This window comes from Gossypium raimondii, chromosome 6, assembly GCF_025698545.1.
Source record: "Gossypium raimondii isolate GPD5lz chromosome 6, ASM2569854v1, whole genome shotgun sequence".
NCBI classification, from domain to species: domain Eukaryota; kingdom Viridiplantae; phylum Streptophyta; class Magnoliopsida; order Malvales; family Malvaceae; genus Gossypium; species Gossypium raimondii.
In genome coordinates, this window is record NC_068570.1 from 35,587,546 (window position 1) to 35,606,321 (window position 18,776).

The 18,776-nt window shown below is 34.2% G+C and overlaps 1 non-coding gene across 1 annotated transcript; it reads right to left on the reverse strand.

The window, feature by feature from the left end:
- Positions 1 to 13,883: 13,883 nt before the first annotated feature.
- LOC128041994 (small nucleolar RNA R71) lies at positions 13,884 to 13,990 on the reverse strand. The gene has a single exon (XR_008197202.1). It is a non-coding gene; the product is annotated as a small nucleolar RNA R71 (small nucleolar RNA).
- Positions 13,991 to 18,776: the final 4,786 nt, after the last annotated feature.

The following is an 18,776-nucleotide window of genomic DNA, read 5'->3' on the forward strand; positions in this document are numbered from 1 at the left end:
TAAGGCTAATTGTGGAACTAGTGTATGGAGAATTTAGATGAATGGTGTGAATAATGGATGAATGAGGTGGTGTTAAAGTGGTAAAGGGTAGAAGTTCAATTAAAATTTTTAGAATAAATTAATAATATAATATTCTAAGTCGTAATTTAATATAAAGTTAATAATAATTAATAAATAATATAATGTATATTAAAATATTATTTGCTATTACTTTATTTATTAAGATAAATTTTATTAAATTTTGATAAAATTTTAACTAATCCTAATTCTATACAAAGTCGATAATAATTAATATACATTATAATAATTATAATTATATATTAATTATTATCACCTTATTTATTAAAAATTAAATTAAAAACCTTTATTTTAGCTAGCTTTAAAAATATTTACAAAGAGAGACAACTAGTTTTTAATATTTACAAAAGAACAACCAAAAATTTGAAATAATTCAATTAAGTACCTAAACTTAAAGAAATTTTAAAACTTGAGTTGCAATTAGAGCTCGGATCAAAATTTACCCTTTTATTTGAAAAATTACAAATTTATTTTGCCATTTAGGGAATAATTTCTTGAAATATTATGTTAAAATCAATTCCTAGGAAAGAATGGAGGGGTCACAAGTGATCTCGCTTAAGTTTCAATCTCCTAGAAAGAATTTATTTTAGCATACTTATCCCAAAAATATACCCTAAATCATTTATTTAAAAGAAAATGAGAAAAATTAAGAATCTGATAAAATGAACAGGACTTTATCCCTCTTAATATTATCCCCAAAGTAATGTTTTAAGCGCTGAGCATTAACTCGTAAATTACCTTTCTTACCTTGAAGTTCGACAACTCCATATGGGAAAACCTGGTGAATTGTAAATGGACCAGACCAACATGATTTTAACTTACCTGGAAAGAACCTTAATCTAGAATTGAATAACAAGACTTGCCGACCTTCTCCAAATTCTCGAACTCGAATGTGCTTGTCACGTCATCTTTTAAGTTTTTCCTTGAATAGTTTGGAATTCTCGTATGAGAACATTTGAAACTCTTCTAACTTGTTGAGTTGAAGCATTCGTTTTTCTTTAGCAAGCTTAAGATCTAAGTTGAGTTGTTGGAGAGCCTAGTAAGCTTTATGTTCTAACTCCAAGGGAAAATGAAAAGTTTTCACAAAAACCAACCTATGGGGTGACATCCCTAAAGGTGTCTTGTATGCTGTCTTGTAGGCCCATAATGCATCGTCCAGTCTTTTGGACCAATGCATCATCCAGTCTTCTGGACCAATCTCGTCAGTTCGGACAAACTACCTTCTCGAGTATGACTTTTATCTCTTTGTTTGCCAGTTCAGCTTGCCCATTCGTCTGTGGATGGTAAGTTGTGGCAACCTTGTGCTTCACTCCATGTTTGTCGATTAACCATTTCAACTATTTGTTTATAAAATGGGACCCCTCATCACTAATGATGGCCATTGGATTTCCAAACCTTGTGAACACATGTTTCTCCAAAAACTTCATCACAACTTTGGCATCATTCGTTGGATATGCCTTGGCCTCAACCCACTAAGACACGTAGTCTACTCCTATCAATATGTACCTGTGACCAAAAGACGAAGGGAAAGTACCGAGAAAGTCAATACCCCAAAATCAAAAAATTCTACCTCAATGATGTTTGCTCGGGGCATCTCATTTCTATTGGTGATGTTTCCAACCCTCTGGCATCAATCTCAACTCTTTAAGTAGGTATATGCATCTTTAAATAACGTTGGCCAAAAGAATCTCGCTTACAATACTTTTGTTGTAGTACTTGTACATCCAAAGTGTCCCCCACTTGGAGCTGTGTGGCAATGATATGAAATCTCATGTACTTCATCTTCTGCCATAGATCTCCTAATCATTTGATCTGCACACTTTCTGAACAAGTATGGTTCCTCCAAAAAATAGTACTTCACATCGTGAAGAAACTTTTTCTTTTGTTGATATGACTTATCAAGAGGCTTCAAACCACAAGCTAGATAGTTAGCAAAATCATCAAACCAAGGGTATTATGGATATGATTTACCTTAAGTATGTGCTCATCTGGGAATGTCTCTTGAATGGGTATAAGTAGAGAGGTCCCTTTTTGCGACTCCAATCTAGACAAGTGGTCTGCTACTTGGTTTTCTACTCCCTTTAGATCTTGGATTTCTAGATCGAACCCTTGGAGCAGAAGTACTCATCGGTTCAATCTCGGCTTAAAATCTTTCTTGGCAAGTAAATACTTAATTGCTGAATGATCTGTATAAACCGTTAATTTGGTACCTACAAGATAATATCAAAACTTGTAAAAAGCAAACATAATAGCAAGTAATTCTTTCTCTGTTACTGTATAATTCAGTTGAGCTCCTGTAAGAGTCCAACTTGAATATTAGATGGGATGAAAAACTTTATTTCTTCGCTAGCCCATCACAGCTCCTATCGCGAAGTCACTTGCGTCACATATCAATTCAAATGGCAGTTCTCAATTTGTTGTGTCGATAATAGGTGCCGAAACTAATTGACTCTTCAGATCGTTAAACACTTTCAAACATTCTTCATTAAAGTTGCATGGTGCATCCTTCTCCAATAATTTTCATAAGGGTTTAACAATTTTGGAGAAGTTTTTGATAAATCTCCAATAGAAACCGGTGTGGCCCAAAAAGCTCCTAAAACCCTTTAAAAATGTTGGAGGTGGGAGTTTCTCAATAACATCTACCTTTTCTTTGTCTACCTCGATTCCATGTCTCATTATTTGATGCCCTAGAACAACACCTTCTTGTACCATGAAATGACACTTTTCCCAGTTAAGTACGAGGTTTGTTTCTTCGCATCGCCTTAATACCTTAGCTAGATTGGCTAAGAAATCATCATAAGTGTCTCCGAACACTGAAAAATCATCCATAAACACTTCTAAATATTTCTCAACCATGTCAGTAGAAATAGATATCATACATATTTGAAATGTAGCAGGTGCATTACATAAACCAAATGACATACGTATAAATGCAAATGTACCATACTAGCGTGTGAATGTTGTTTTGTGTTGATCTTTTGGCACTATTATAATTTGATTATACCTAGAGTATCCATCGAGAAAATAGTAATAGTCTTGCCCCGCGAGTCTATCATGCATCTGGTCTAAGAACGACAAAGGAAAATGATCTTTCTTTGCCGCCTTGTTCAATTTTTGGTGATCTATGCAAATTCTCCATCCCGTAACTATCCTGGTCGGTATTAGCTCGTTATTCTCATTCTCAATGACTGTAATACCTCTTTTGTTTGGCACACATTGGATCAGACTTACCCACAAACTATCTGAGATAGGGTAAATTATACTCGTATCTAACCATTTTATAATCTCTTTCTTTACCACATCCTTCATGATGGGGTTCAGTCTTCCTTTTCCATCAATTTTCCTTTCTTGCCATCTTCCAGGATGATCTTGTGCATGCATATAATGCCATGATTATATGCTATATTCCATCTGATATCCTTTTTGAATTGTTTCAATACTAGGATAAGTTTCTCTTCTTCCTCTTCAGTCAACTCCGTTGAAACAATCACAGGCGAAGTAGAAACGTTACCTAAATAAACATATTTAAAATATGAGGGAAGTACCTTCAGTTCTAATTTAGGTGGCTCCTCAATTGACGCTTTTGGCTGGACATAATCTCTACATTCTAACTGTAAACAGAAAAATATATAGGATTTTACCTATGTAATTTATCACATTTTTACTTAAATCTGTTGTTAAAACAAAGTAATTGTTTAATAAATTAATGAAATATGTGAAAATATGAAATTAGGACATAGAAATTATTAAAATGTGATTTTATGCTTTATTATATAGTTTTCATGCAATAAATGGCTTATTTTATATTAATTTAAATATATTATATTTTTAAGACATAAAGTGGGTCATGCATGGTTAAATTAAATAATAAAATATAAAATTATTTTTAATAATTCATTTTAAAATATTTCATTAATAATTTGGGTTTTAATTAATTAATTAAATTGGATAAATCTTATTCTTTGGTCCTCTATCTTGTTGATTTATTCTGGATAGGTTTGATAGCTTTGCTGGATTACAAAACTATCCAAACTGGAGACCAAGTCAACTCAATATTCGGCTACATATGGCTGTAAATTAGAGATTTGTCCGAAGATTTACGATTGACCGAGTCTTAGTCCTGAGTTGTGTGGCATCCAAAATTGCTTAAAAATCAAGCAAAAAATCAATTCAAAAGCCACTAAGCATGGCCGACCACAATTTGAGGAGATTTGAAGAGGTTAACTTCCACTATATTTAGCAAACTATCCCCCTCTCCTCACCTATAAATAAGACCCTCACATTCCTTCATTCATAATCCCTCAAGCATTCCTCAATCATTCCTCATTCATCATTCTCTCTTTTCTCCAAATTCTCTTAGCCTTTTCCATTCCCATGCCTAGCATCATCTCTTCATAGAGATTTTAGCAATTAAGCCTCTTAAAGAACCCTTGGTCGACCACCTTGGAGAGCCATCAGCAAAGGAGCAAAGTAAAAGAACGAAGGAGCCTCGTCAGTCAGAGTCTTGGGTGATAGCTGACACGGCCACGCCCCGGGAACACCCTTGGACCAGCTCACCAAGCGAGGCTTGCAATCTTTCGCAAGCTGACCTAGCTCAAATCCAGCTCGTTCAGCTCGATTCTAGCTCGTCGAGCTCATTTCCATCCTTTTATTTTATGCTTCCTAAACTTGCTGGAATAAATTAAATTATTTAATTAAGTTAGTTAACTTAGTTTCAGCTCATAAATGTGTTTTATTTTAATACATGTCTTTAATTTATCATAGTTAAGTACATGTCATTAATTTTTCCTAGTCTAATACCTGTTTTAACATGCCTTAGCTATAGCCGAATTTATTTGCTTTTAATGTATCCAAAGCTTAGAAAAGTTAAATGATGTTGGATTATGTTTTATTCTTAAAATTAAGACGAGTTTTAATGTGTTTGTAGGAGCTAATCAACAAGCAAAATTCAATGGATAGCAAGTATGTGCAATGAACGACATTAAAGGTGAAGACATGCACTTGGATGTGCATTAGAAGGAGGTGGAGCTGCTGATTATTTTCTTCCATGCAGCATTCATGTCTATGGACGTTTGGGAAGCTTAATGTGGCCATTGGGTTGCAATTCATGCATGTCCTACATGCATGCACGTCCAAGGGAGGAGAAGATAAATTAATTCAGCACATTGAACAACAATGTTCATGCATCAAATTGCTCGAAGAAGGTTGTTCGCTTTTACAAAAGAAATTCAAGTGTTTTCACACTTGACCATTCAGTTAGAAGCTGAGTTCACACTAAGTGTCCATCTGAATTCATATGTTCACATTGAGGGCTGTTCGTGAGCTACAACAACATTAAAAATGGCTGCTGCCCATTCGACTATCCAAGGGGAATTAAATCATATTCACATCTTATTTGGCTGATCAATTACTTCATACATGGGAGAATTCATGAACAATATTTAAGGGATTCAACCCTCATTAATTCAACTAATGTACCAGCACATTCATGCATTAAGATTCGGGGATGAACCAATTAAATACAAGCTGCCATTCATTTGATCAAGACGCCATAAATATCTCAATTAAAGGAGATTCATGTTTCATGCACCTACCATTCAGCCAAGAGGGAATGAACGTAGAATAAGGGCTACACATCCATGGAACATAAAGAATGCTTATTGACTAAGAATACATGAACGCACCAAGAGGGAGGAATGTGACTAATCGACTGAAGCATGAACCTGCCAATTCATGAACCGAAATTTATTATTAAGTGTGAACACTTTAAAGGTTGAGTGAACACATTAGTAGCTAAATTTCAATAGGCATTTTAGGGCTTATAAATAGTTGTTTTTGTAATCATTTGCGGGAGAGACAATTTAGACAAAAATACTTTTTATCCTTTTATGGATGTTTATAACATTGTGAGTTTAATTCAACTCTCTTTGTTTTTTTAAGACTCAACTTGACTTATCTAGCCTAGCTAGTGGCGTCACCCTGTTTCTTTTGAACTTATCACTCTTAAACCGAATGTGGCGTTCACCCTTATACCCTTTGTTCCTATCTCCTTATAGATAGTGGGTGAAGGTTCTACATTTGCCATCTAAAGTGTTTTTATAAGTCTCGGGTCAATATTGTCTATAGTATTGGTTCATTCTTCAACCTTGAGCCTTTCTATTCCATCCATATTCATCGACTTAAATATAACCTTATTTCTTGTTAGCCAAAACATATACTTATCATGTCAAAATACCTCAAACCCCTTTTGTTTAAAGCCTATACTTAGCCAAATTCCATCAAACTCCGAATTGAACGAGACTTCTCCATTTTATGATCTGGCAATCTAAATGACTCGAATCATCACCGAGGCGAGTTCATATCAATAGCCACTCTGAATTGGGTTTAATCTTCCTTTTCTTTACTTTAATATAAAGATGTTTGCTATGTGTTCTTTATTCTTGTTTACAACAATGTTAGCTTAATTTTATTTAAGCTATGATGATTGCTTTGATTAAATAATATTTACTTGATTCATGCTTATAATGTTTGTGCCTCAATCGATCATGTTTTCAATTAAAATCATGTCTATATTTCGTTCATACATGATTGAAATGTACCTAAATTAGCTGAGTGATCCTGACCAAACAAAGGCTAATGGATACATAATTGAAATGTGCATGCTCAATTTAGATCCTGACCTGATTAAGTTGAAGGTTTCATAACAACTCTGACCAAGCTCTGTTATCTGCATAGTTTTTAGATTTATGTGATTAAATTGTTTCAAACTTAACACGTCCCTGTTAACTCACACGAATGCTAAGAAACCCTTAGTAAATAAGGATCAGTAAAATGCGTATTTACTAAGTAAAGGATTATGAAAAGACCTAATGTGGTTTCCAAACTCATGAAAGATCGAGTTGCCATGGAATGTTTTTTCCAAATGTTATTAAGCATGTTGATAATAAATTGAGTTTAATTAAAGTAATTGTCCTAGTTTATTTATGTTATAATTGTTGTAAATTGTGTTTAATTTTACTAAAATCTATTTCATTCATATAGTTTGCATACTTAGGATAATTTACATTGGGGATCATTGCATTTAGTTTAACATATTTTAATCACCACTTCTCAACTATATTGTGTTTTTATTTACCAAATTGTTAATATAATTTTACAAATTAAGTGACTTAGCACAAATACAATCCCTATGGGGATGATAACTCGATACTTACTTATTACTTGATAATGACTGTGTACACTTGCACAAACCTACGCGTTACAAGTTTTTGGCGCTGTTGTCGGGGACTGTCAACTGTTGCCATAGTCATTTTTTTCGTGAAATTATTTATTTCCAATTTGATTTATTTCTAACATTACTAACTTATTCTTTTTAATTTTTGTGATTTTCATTTCAGGTGATTATTTACTCCCTATAGACCTTGAAATTGAGCGAACTTTCAAACAAAGAAGACGTGAACAAAAAGCTCAAAGACAAGTCGAGATTGATACGAACTCATTTCAAAATGATTCGAGTCGTTCAGATTTCCTGATCGTGAATTGAGTAAGGATAAGTTCGCCTAGGGAATGGCTTCAAACAATGGAAGTAGGTAAAAAATGGTTAAGTAAATAATGAATAATTGGCTAAGACCGAGAATGAACCAACAATATTGGATTGTTGACCCGAGTCTCAAAATGGCTCTTAGGTGAAAACAAACAGCAAGGAACCTTGACCCACTATCAAATGTGACAAGAACCAAATGTATAATGAACGCCACACCAAAAGGTGATAAGTTCGGTTTAGCAAAGGAAGGAATGACGCCACAAGATAACTTGATAAGTCAATTCAGTCTCAAAAAGAACAAGGAGAATTGGCAATCTCACAAGTTTCAATTTTAACATAAATTCAGCAAAAGTCTCTTACAATGAGTTGGTTACAAGTATTTATAGTGCGAGATAAGGCGTAGCCGAAAAGTCACAATTGTTCAGCTTAAATAAGCTAATAATGAGCTCAATAAAACTTAATCACTAAGCACAAACTCTTGAAATTCTAGGCCTAAGTAACAGCAACTATAAATAAAATTTAATGTTCTAATTCAGCTGATTAAATGACCTTGAATGCTTAGGTTTCATTCTTGAGCAGCCAAAGAGTTAGAAAGAGCTTTAAATTCTCCCTTGGATAGCCAAATAGACATCATGGAGAAGAAAAATATGCTGCTAAATTTTAAAGGATGTATAATGCTTTCCTTTAAATGATGTAACAACTCCTTTAAATGATGTATAGTGGTCTCCTTTAATTGATGTCACAGCCCCTTGTATGTAACTGATTCCAACTGATTAGTCACATTTAACACTTTGTAATAGCCCTTCTTCATAATTGTTTCCAGCTGATTAGTCACTTACAATCAAACACATTAAAAACACATTAAACACATTAAACACATTTAAACACTTATTAAGTTATTCCAGCAACTAAATAAACTAAGATAAGCATTTATTCCAACAAATAATTAACTAAAAATGATTTTAATAGAAATAAAGTCCAACAACTCAATTATTAACTAAGATGAGTTTAATAAAGTCCAACAACTCAATTATTAACTAAGATGAATTTAATAAAATTAAAGTTCAGCTTGCAAAAGATAATAAAGTCCAGCAACTGAATTATTAACTAAGATGAGTTTAATAAAATTAAAGTTTATCTTGTAAAAGATTGCAAATGACGCTTGACGAGCTGAACCAAGGACGTTCACAGGGCATGATCGTATCATTCCCTCCCTCTTTAAAGCGACTTGTCCTCAAATCGGGCCACTTGCTCGTGAAAAATCTCTCCTTGTCACGAACCTCTTAGGTGATGACTTTGATAGAAATGCTCCCTAGAACCTCAGATTCACAATTACTTCGAAAAGGGAATAGGTTGTTTGCATACCCTCCCTCTTTAGGAGGAAACCATTTCGAGGTGTCACCTACACAAGTACGAAATAGTTTAGTGACACTAGAAATTATAATCTCAAGAATACTTTTCAGAACCTTGTGAAAAAATTTAGGAAATAAACCAATGCCGGGTTCAAGAGTATAAATGTGTCTTACCTTTTCAAAATGGATCTCCATACTCGGCAATAGAGAATGCATAAGAATCAATTCAAAATTAGAATCAAAATGCATCAAGAAATCATTCAAACGATCATGTAATCCAAGTTTCACTCAATCAATCTTACTCAAACATGCAGAATTTGTAAAACAAGGCAGATTTGATACACCATCTTCAAAATCAAATGCACTAACCATTTTACATGTCATCGTCTTATCACACAATTAGATCAAAAGAAAATGAAACAAGCAGGTCTTCAAACATTCGTATGTCTTGAATCTCATCCACACATCCTTGTTTAGACAATGTAGTTTCACAGAATAGATCAATGAGTGCACATTTTCACCAAAATTAGCAAATGGAAAGGTTTATATGTTTCCTTATCTTGCAAATGCTGAATAATTATTATTTCATTAACAAACTCATCAGCATCGCAATTTCCAAAAATGTTACTCTTCCTGCCATCATTCAACGCAAATATATTATCATCAATCAAAGAATAACAAGTAACCACGTCAAAGTTTAGATCATTTTTAAAGACCACATCATCAATAAGGTTTCCATCAACAATCAAATAAGGTTGAGGTGCTTTAAAAATTTCAAAACTCATACCTTGATTACCTTTTGGCATAAGCGAACTAGGATCGTTGAGAACGTTACCTTTTTTTTACCAAAGTGAACCTTCTCTCCTTGGAAAGTTATTGAAGTCAAAGCTCATTACACAATCCTTGAGAAACCTAAAATGAAGGATAGACACAAAGACAACTTGCGCTTTTCAAAGTGTTGCATCCACAATAGTGAAAGAGAGTAATGTCACCATGGACGATGGACTCAAAGAAACATGCCGAAAAGTTATTTACACATTGAACGTATGAATCGATACCAAGTTCAAAAGCATGAGTCTATCTTACCTTTTCGAGATGAAACATGAATTTCATGTACAACCACATAAAATGATCAAGGAATGATTTAAAATTGTAATCAAAATTTTCAAATTTCATTTCCTTAGTCAGAGGCCAATCATCAAACAAATTGTTCGCACAAAATTTAGGATGCTTGAGTTTCCCACAAAATGAACCAAAATAGAAAATTCCAGGTTTGAACACACGAGTTTGACTACTTAGTCCACGGTGTAGCAAAGGTTTCATTAAATCAAACATGCCAAACCAAGAAAATTTGTGCATACATAGATTCACAGTATCAAACTTCTTTACATTCATCAAAACAAATTTGTACAACCTCAGGAATTTCTCACAAGGTAGTAAATGATTCACATAATCATCACAATCAAAAAATTAATAATTTTTCGTGAAAACCCGTTATCACACAAAATCTTATATTGTGTTTGCCATTCTAATCGAACAACAACAACATATTTTTCCGCACAAAACAAATCAAGAGAACAACTCCTTATGCTTTCACTTGAAACGAATTTATCAACCACAAACAAAGAATAGCAATTAACCATATCATAATAAAGAGATCTTTTAAAAATGAAGTCATCAAAAAATTTATCGACAACTTTCAATCCTGATTGCAGTGGCCCAATTGCTAAAATTCCTTACCCTTAAGCACTTGTGGTTGGATTTCACCTTCAACCTTACCTTTGTTGGTCAACTGGAATCGCCTCTCATCAGGAAGGTATTGAAGCTGAAATTTATCAATTGGCTTTTCAGAAACCTGAAAAGATACAACTCGAGGAAAATTCACATGTCGGTTAGTGGAAACATTCCTCACTTTTCCTAGCTCACTATCTTCTTTTTCTTTCGTTTCTCTTTCTAACTCATTTTCTTTTTCAATTTTCTCTTCTTTCTCACATTTTTGTTCAATTTCAATCTCATTTTTCTTTTTCTCACTCTCACTCTCATTTTCTTTTTCGATTTCTATTTCTTTCATTTTTCTTCTCTCAATTTCATTCCATATTCGCTCATTTTCCCTTATTAACTTCTCTTGCCTCTCTTTTCTTTTTAGTTCTTTTTCTCTCATTTTTTCTTTATAAGATGAAGATAAAACAAAAGAATTAGAATGAGATGTTTTCTATCGAGTATGAATGGAATGATGTACATATGGTTCACGTTCACTCCTTCGTAAGGACTCCTCCGTGGATGGTTTTTTTGAGGCATGTGAAGAATAACTTGTACTTTCTTGTTTGTCACCTTGAAAGATCTCAAACTCAAAGCTTGCTTCTCCTTGTCTCGAATTCCTTGATGAATAGGAGTCAAGATAAGAAACTCTTCTCAAACATTCGTTGGATGTTCGTTTCCTTGGCACTCTCATTTATGCCCTTTCACTTGGGTTAATTTGGTCTCGTTAGGTTTTGGCTTGATAATCTAGCTTTTCTTGGATCGACTAAAATTTTCAATCGAGCATGCAATCCATATCTTTCAACAAATATTGAAATTTAAATGCTAAAAACTCTTCTAGCGACATGATTAATTTGATGAAAAGAAAAAAATGTTAAGAACAGAAATAAAAAAATAAATTCCACACCACAAGATCTCATGATTCACTTAGCACGAAAATAAAGGATTTTGCTTTCTCGCTCATGTTTGCACTCGTTTTAAGGCTTTTGCCTAACTTGATTGGTCTCACCTCACTCTTGCCTTTTTCCACTCAATTTTCCTCTCTAAGTTCTTTAAGGGGACTATTTAGACGTAAAGCAATCTAAGGTGGGTCGGTTGGCAAAATTGATGTATGGTTTTGGTAGGAATGTTTTAGGACAAAGAAGATAGGCTTGAAACAAAGAAATGGAAAGGGTTGGGTGTGGCCGAACAGTAGGATATTCAATGGATGTTTTGGGCAACAAGAAGAATTTCAAGTCGACAACAAGAACTTGAACACTTTTTTTTTAATTTCTAATTTTTTAACTATAAAATGTTAAATACAAATGAATAACAGTGAATACTTTTTTTTTTGCACAAATTTTTTTTACAATTTTTTATCAAATTGCACTACCGTAGTGCCAAAAATGTTGATTCTTCCTCCAAATTCACTAGCTCTGGTACCAAATGATACGAACTCCTTCCGGAATGATTCGAGTAGTTCAGATTGCTCAATCGTGAATTGAGTAAGGATAAGTTCATCTCGGGGATAAATGAAACAAAATAGGATAAATGGCTTCAAACAATGCAAGTAGGTAAAAAATGGTTAAGTAAATAATGGATAATTTGGCTAAGACCGAGAATGAACCAACAATATTGGATTGTTGACCCGAGTCTCAAAATGGCTCTTAGGTGAAAACAAACAGCAAGGAACCTTGACCCACTATCAAATGTGACAAGAACCAAATGTATAATGAACGCCACACCAAATGGTGATAAGTTCGGTTTAGCAAAGGAAGGAATGACGCCATAAGATAACTTGATAAGTCAATTCAGTCTCGAAAAGAACAAGGAGAATTGGAAATCTCACAAGTTTCAATTTTAACATAAATTCAGCAAAAGTCCCTTACAATGAGCTGGTTGTATTTATAGTGCGAGATAAGGAGTAGCCGAAAAGTCACAATTGTTCAGCTTAAATAAGCTAATAATGAGCTCAACAAAACTTAATCACTAAGCACAAACTCTTGAAATTCTAGGCCTAAGTAACAACAACTATAAATAAAATTTAATGTTCTAATTCAGCTGATTAAATGATCTTGAATGCTTAGGTTTCATTCTTGAGCAGCCAAAGAGTTAGAAAGAGCTTTAAATTCTCCCTTGGATAGCCAAATAGACATCATGGAGAAGAAAAATACGCTGCTAAATTTTAAAAGATGTATAATGTTTTCCTTTAAATGATGTAACAACTCCTTTAAATGATGTATAGTGATCTCCTTTAATTGATGTAACAGCCCCTTGTATGTAACCGATTCCAACTGATTAGTCACATTTAACACTTTGTAATAGCCCTTCTTCATAATTGTTTCCAGCTGATTAGTCATCTACAATCAAACACATTTAAAACACATTAAACACATTTAAACACTTATTAAGTTATTCCAGCAACTAAATAAACTAAGATAAACATTTATTCCAACAATTAATTAACTAAAAATGAGTTTAACAAAAATAAAATCCAACAACTCAATTATTAACTAAGATGAGTTTAATAAAGTCCAGCAACTCAATTATTAACTAAGATGAGTTTAATAAAATTAAAGTTCAGCTTGCAAAAGATAATAAAGTCTAGCAACTCAATCATTAACTATGATGAGTTTAATCAAATTAATGTTAAACTTGCAAAAGATTGCAAATGACACTTGATGAGATGAACCAAGGACGTTCGTAGGGCATGATCGTATCAGAGATGGACCTTGGAATCAGGATCAAGGCCAAGGTAATGAAGTCGATCATGTATGAAATCCTATCCTCATTGCCGTTGATAGGGATCGATGCATCAGACAATATGATGTGCCACTTTTCAGTGAGTCAAACCCAGGAATTACAAGGCCAGATATTGAGGCAACCCAGTTTGAATTAAAACCAGTGATGTTGCAAATGCTACAAACAGTGGGCCAATTTAGTGGTATGCCCATGAAAGATCCACATCTCCACCTTTGACTATTTATGGAGGTGAGTGATTCATTCAAGATAGCTGGTGTGACTAAAGGCGCATTGAGGTTGAAGTTGTTTCCGTAATTATTGCGAGATCGAGCAAGAACATGGCTCAATTCATTGCCACCAAGTTCCATATCTACATGCAAGAATTGGCAGAGAGATTTTTGGTTAGGTATTTCCCACCTAGAAAAAATGCTAAGTTAAGGAACAAGATCACAACTTTCCAACAATTGGATGACGAGTCTTTGTATGAGGCTTGGGAGTGATTTAAGGAGTTACTTCATAAGTGTCCTCATCATGGGATTCCTCATTGTATCCAGTTGGAGACATTCTATAATGGTCTCAATGCACATACAAGATTGATTGTAGATGCTTCTGCGAATGGTGCAATTGATGTAAGCACGCCAGGGAGCTCAACGAATTCAAGCCAAGACCCCATTGAGCTGCCTAAAGGCCCAATGACTCAAGCTTGATCTAGGAGGAGTTCGGGCCAGCTCCTTAAAGACCCCTTGCACCTTAGTGCAAGCTGAACTCAACTCATTTCTAGCTTCCTGAGCTCCACTTAGCTCAAATCAACTCACTTGAGCTTATTTCAGCTCGTTTGACTTCAATTTAGCTTACTTTCAGCTCGTTTTTTTATCATTATAATAAACTAAGTATTAGTTTTATTTTATTTAATTTGATACAGCTCAAGATCGAAATCCCTAGCTCAAATTAGTTCATTAATTGTTTTCACATGTTTGAGCTAGCCAAACTTAATATCCTAGCTAGTCCATAATTAACTGTTTTTAATTTATCTTAGTATGATAATTAATTTGTATTGAAATTAAATGAACTAGGTTCAACCAAATGTGAAGATGAATTTAATAGAAGATTCATGTACGGCTTGGTGCAAAGTATGGAAGGGTGCATGAACAATTGAGGTTTAATGGATGGCATTTAAAGGAGCACATGTATGTGGGACGTTCATGCAAGAGGGAGCTGTTATTGAAGGCACATTAATGCTTCATTAGGCCAAGGGAGATGTAGGAGCATTAAAGGGTTGCATATTCATTGAATTACGGCTATTCTTTAGAGCTAAGTATGCATGAATGCATCAAGTGAAGCAACATGATGGTTCGGCCAATTCATGCACCCTCTTCAAGCATGAACCGAATTTTAATGCTTTAGCGTGAACATTTTTATTATTGTGTGAACACATAGATGCCGAATTTGAGTAGTCATCTTTGTGTCTATAAATAACTTTCTTGTAAACATTTGAAGGGACTTTTGCCAATTTGTTAAATGAAACTTTTTTTATGTGAGGTTAACTTCCTGTACAATTTCATCCGAGTCTCGAGTGACTTATCCAATGTGCTAGTGGCGTCATCCCGAACTTGCTTCTGAACTTATCACCAATCACTTGTTTGGTGTTCTCCTATCCATCTACGAACCATCTTTCTTGATGCTTAATGATGCGATCTTGCCTGGATGATGATTTTAGTCGTTTGTTGCCCAATCGTTAAAATGGAGAAGTATCGTTCTTAAACAGAGTAATTGTTGAATTCAGCTATGTAAGTTTTTAAACAAAGGTTGGCTAGATGGTTCAGAGGTTATGAATGTGTTGAGGATGGTTTGGTTAAGTAGAATGATGATGGAAAAATGGTCAAATGAATGAGGATTATGGGAATTCGGCTAATCAAAGAAACATGATAAATAAATTGATAGATTTGGATGGGAAAACGATCTTAAGGACAAGAAAGAACCAACACTATATCAAAGTGCTGACCCGAGACTTATACGTCACTTAAGGTGAACCTTGACCCACTAACTAGGAAGTTAGTAACCAAAGGTATTTGGAGAATGCCACACTCGAAATGAGTGATAAGTTCGAAAGAAACAAAATGACGCCACTAGCAAGCTAGACAACTCACGCTGAGTCTAAAACGAAATAAGAGAGTTGAAAACTCACAAAATGTAATAAACATTAATCAAAGGAGCAAAAGTTTGAAATACAAGGTAATAGCTAAGTATTTATAGTTAGAAAACTAGGCAAGCCAAATAGACACTTTGGGTAGCCAAATAGACAGCATGCAACAACTTAATGAGCTGAAACGTATTGGCACCTTCCTAGAACGTCCCTTGAAGGTTCCTTTAGCATGGAGAACGTCAATGGTCAGCTTTTAGAGTGTCTTTGTTCAGATGAAACTGTTGCCAATTAATAAGGAGCTGAAATGAGCTGAATGGCCTTAATTAGGTTTGGTCAAAGTGATTGAATAAGCTGCATTGAAGAATTGATTAGTTTTGGACTTTAAATAGCAGCTTAGGGCACTTCAATGGCCATGGAGTGTGAACCAACGAAATTGAGAAGCCTTTGCGTGTGAAAGCAAGTGATTGAAAGGTCATGAGTGTGAATGGAACCTTCAGCAAGTGTGAACATGTTTGGGGCTATTGGAGTACACAATGAGGCAACTTGGGAAAGAGAAACTAGTAGCTCACTTGTCCCTTGATGTGCACGAAGAGTTGCTTGGGCATTTCAATCAGCAGCACACCTTCCATTAATGTTGTTCATGTATGTAGTTGTACCTAATAAATTTAAATATGTAATTAGCTTAAGACACATTAAAACACACACATTAAAATCAGCAGCAAGCTTAAGACATATTAAACCTACACATTAATTCGGCTGGAGCTTAAACACATTAAAATGATATAATAAGCTAAGACAAATTAATGATATGTATTAACTAAAACATATTAAATGCATGCATTAAAATAAAACATATCTAACACATAATTAAAATGTCCAGATTTGACTAATTAAACACTTAATAATTGATGCGATCCCAAGCGCATCATGTTACGACACAACTCATTACCACCAAGATTGGCCCAAACTCGAGCGGCCCAAGTGCAAAATGAAACTTTTAATTTTAGTTTGTTAAATTGGTTGCTGGAATAAGGACTTTTATTTATTTATTTTAGTTACTTTAGTTATTATAATATGAGTCTTTAATTATATCTTGTTTATTAAATGCATCTGTAATTAATGTCTTGCATTATTGATTTACATCTTTTAATTATGACATGCATTTTGTGTTCTGCATTTAATAAATTCATGCATTATGTTACTCTCATTTTAGTTAAGATTGCATCATAAATTATGTCATGCATTGTGTAACTCCCATGTTAGTTAAAGTTTGCAGCTTTTAATGAAGTCATGCATTAAGTAATTCATTGTTCATTTGGTTTACATCTTAATTAAACCAAGCATTTAACCATCTTAGTTGTTAAATATGTTTGAATTTGTTTATATTTAATTTGGTTGTTACTTTTTAATGCATAAGATATAGTGTGTTTGATTTTTCTTAAATAAATTGATTGTGTGATTGATGTAAAAAAGTCCAAAAGGTTGGTCACATATTTAAAGCTACAATAGAGCTGTTCATTTGCCAAGAAGAATCAAATGCTGTCACATTCAATTGGCCGTCCAGTTTTGGCATAAAGAGTGTGCATTTGGTCACTTAATTGCTGGTGCATATTTGGAATGTTTTGGGGGATATTGAAGCACTCAAAGCTCATTATGATGACTTTTCAAATAGACCAAGAGTGACTCTTCAAGTCTGATCAGTTTCATGCACTCAAAGCTAGTTATGGTTCCAATTAAAGAGATGAATACATAAGAATTAAGGCATCTGGTTAAGGAGAAAATGAAGGGACATCAAGCAGCACATTTAAAGGACCATTAAGCCTTCATCAAGTGAAAAGGCATGAATTTTCAGCTATGCATGAATCAAGTGAAAGGACATGACTCTTTGTCTGTCAATTAAGAGTTATAACTGAATTTAAATATTTTAATAACTTTAGTTAATTGCTAAAGGTGAAAGATCACAAATAGGCATTTGAACAGTCATAATAATGCCTATAAATAGATTGTAAGAAGACATTATTTTGGTTAGACAATACACTTTGACATTTTATGAATTTTAATTCATTTGTGAGTTTATTCAACTCTCTAAATTCGTTTAAGACTCAAGCTGACTTATCTAGCATAGCTAGTGGCCTCTTCCTTGTTTCTTTGAACTTATCACTCAAACTCGAGTGTGGCTTCACCCATTTTGATACCTTTGGTTCTTAACTCTCTATAGTTAGCGGGTCAAGGTCCTTTGCTTCTTTTCCATCATCTTAAGTGATTTATAGGTTTCAAGTCAACACTCTTAATAGTATTGGTTCATTCTTGCCCTTAAGCTCAACTATCCATTCTATCCAACATTCTGATTTGTTTACTTCAAACCTTAGCCGAATTTTCACCATCATTCACTTAGTCATTTCCATCATCAATTCATTTAGCCAAATTCCTTCAAACTTTGAATTGAACGAAGCTTCTCCATTTTATAATTGGGTACATCTACGACTAGATTCACAACCCACGAGACGAGTTTGTATCAATAATTATTTAAGCTAAACTAACAAATTTAACCATCATATTTAATTCATTCCAGTAACTAATACAATGCGTAAATTTAATCAAACTGAAGTTGAACTCATCGAGCTGATTCGAACTCATGGAGCTAAGGTTGAGTTTAGTTCGGCTTGCAAAAGGATGCATGGTGAATTCGTAGAGCTGGTCCAAGCTCTCTCAATGTGTCCAATCGATATCTCGCCCCACACTTGATGGACTGAGGCTGAAATGGCCTCCTTGAATTGCTTGGCTCGAGCTCGTGTAATTGGTCCTTAGGGCAGCAACAATGGATCCTTGTTCGAGCTAGGTGCACTCCAGGGCATGATCGTATCATCCCCTCCCTCTTTAAAGCGATTTTTCCTCAAATCGGGCCATTTGCTAAAAAAAAATTTTCAAGAGCACAAACCCTTTTGTTCATGATCCAGAAAAAATCATTTTCAACATTCTGAGAGCCACAAATGGCTCAAAAATAAATAAGGTCATTTGTATGCCCTCGCTCTTTAGGAGGGTATCACCTCACATCGTCTCCTACAAAAGAATAAAACAAATTAGTGACACGACGTAGGTTAAACACAAAGGAAATTTCTGAGATTTTATTCACAATTTGAACAAATAAACCAATGCTGGGATCAAAAATAGAAATCGATCT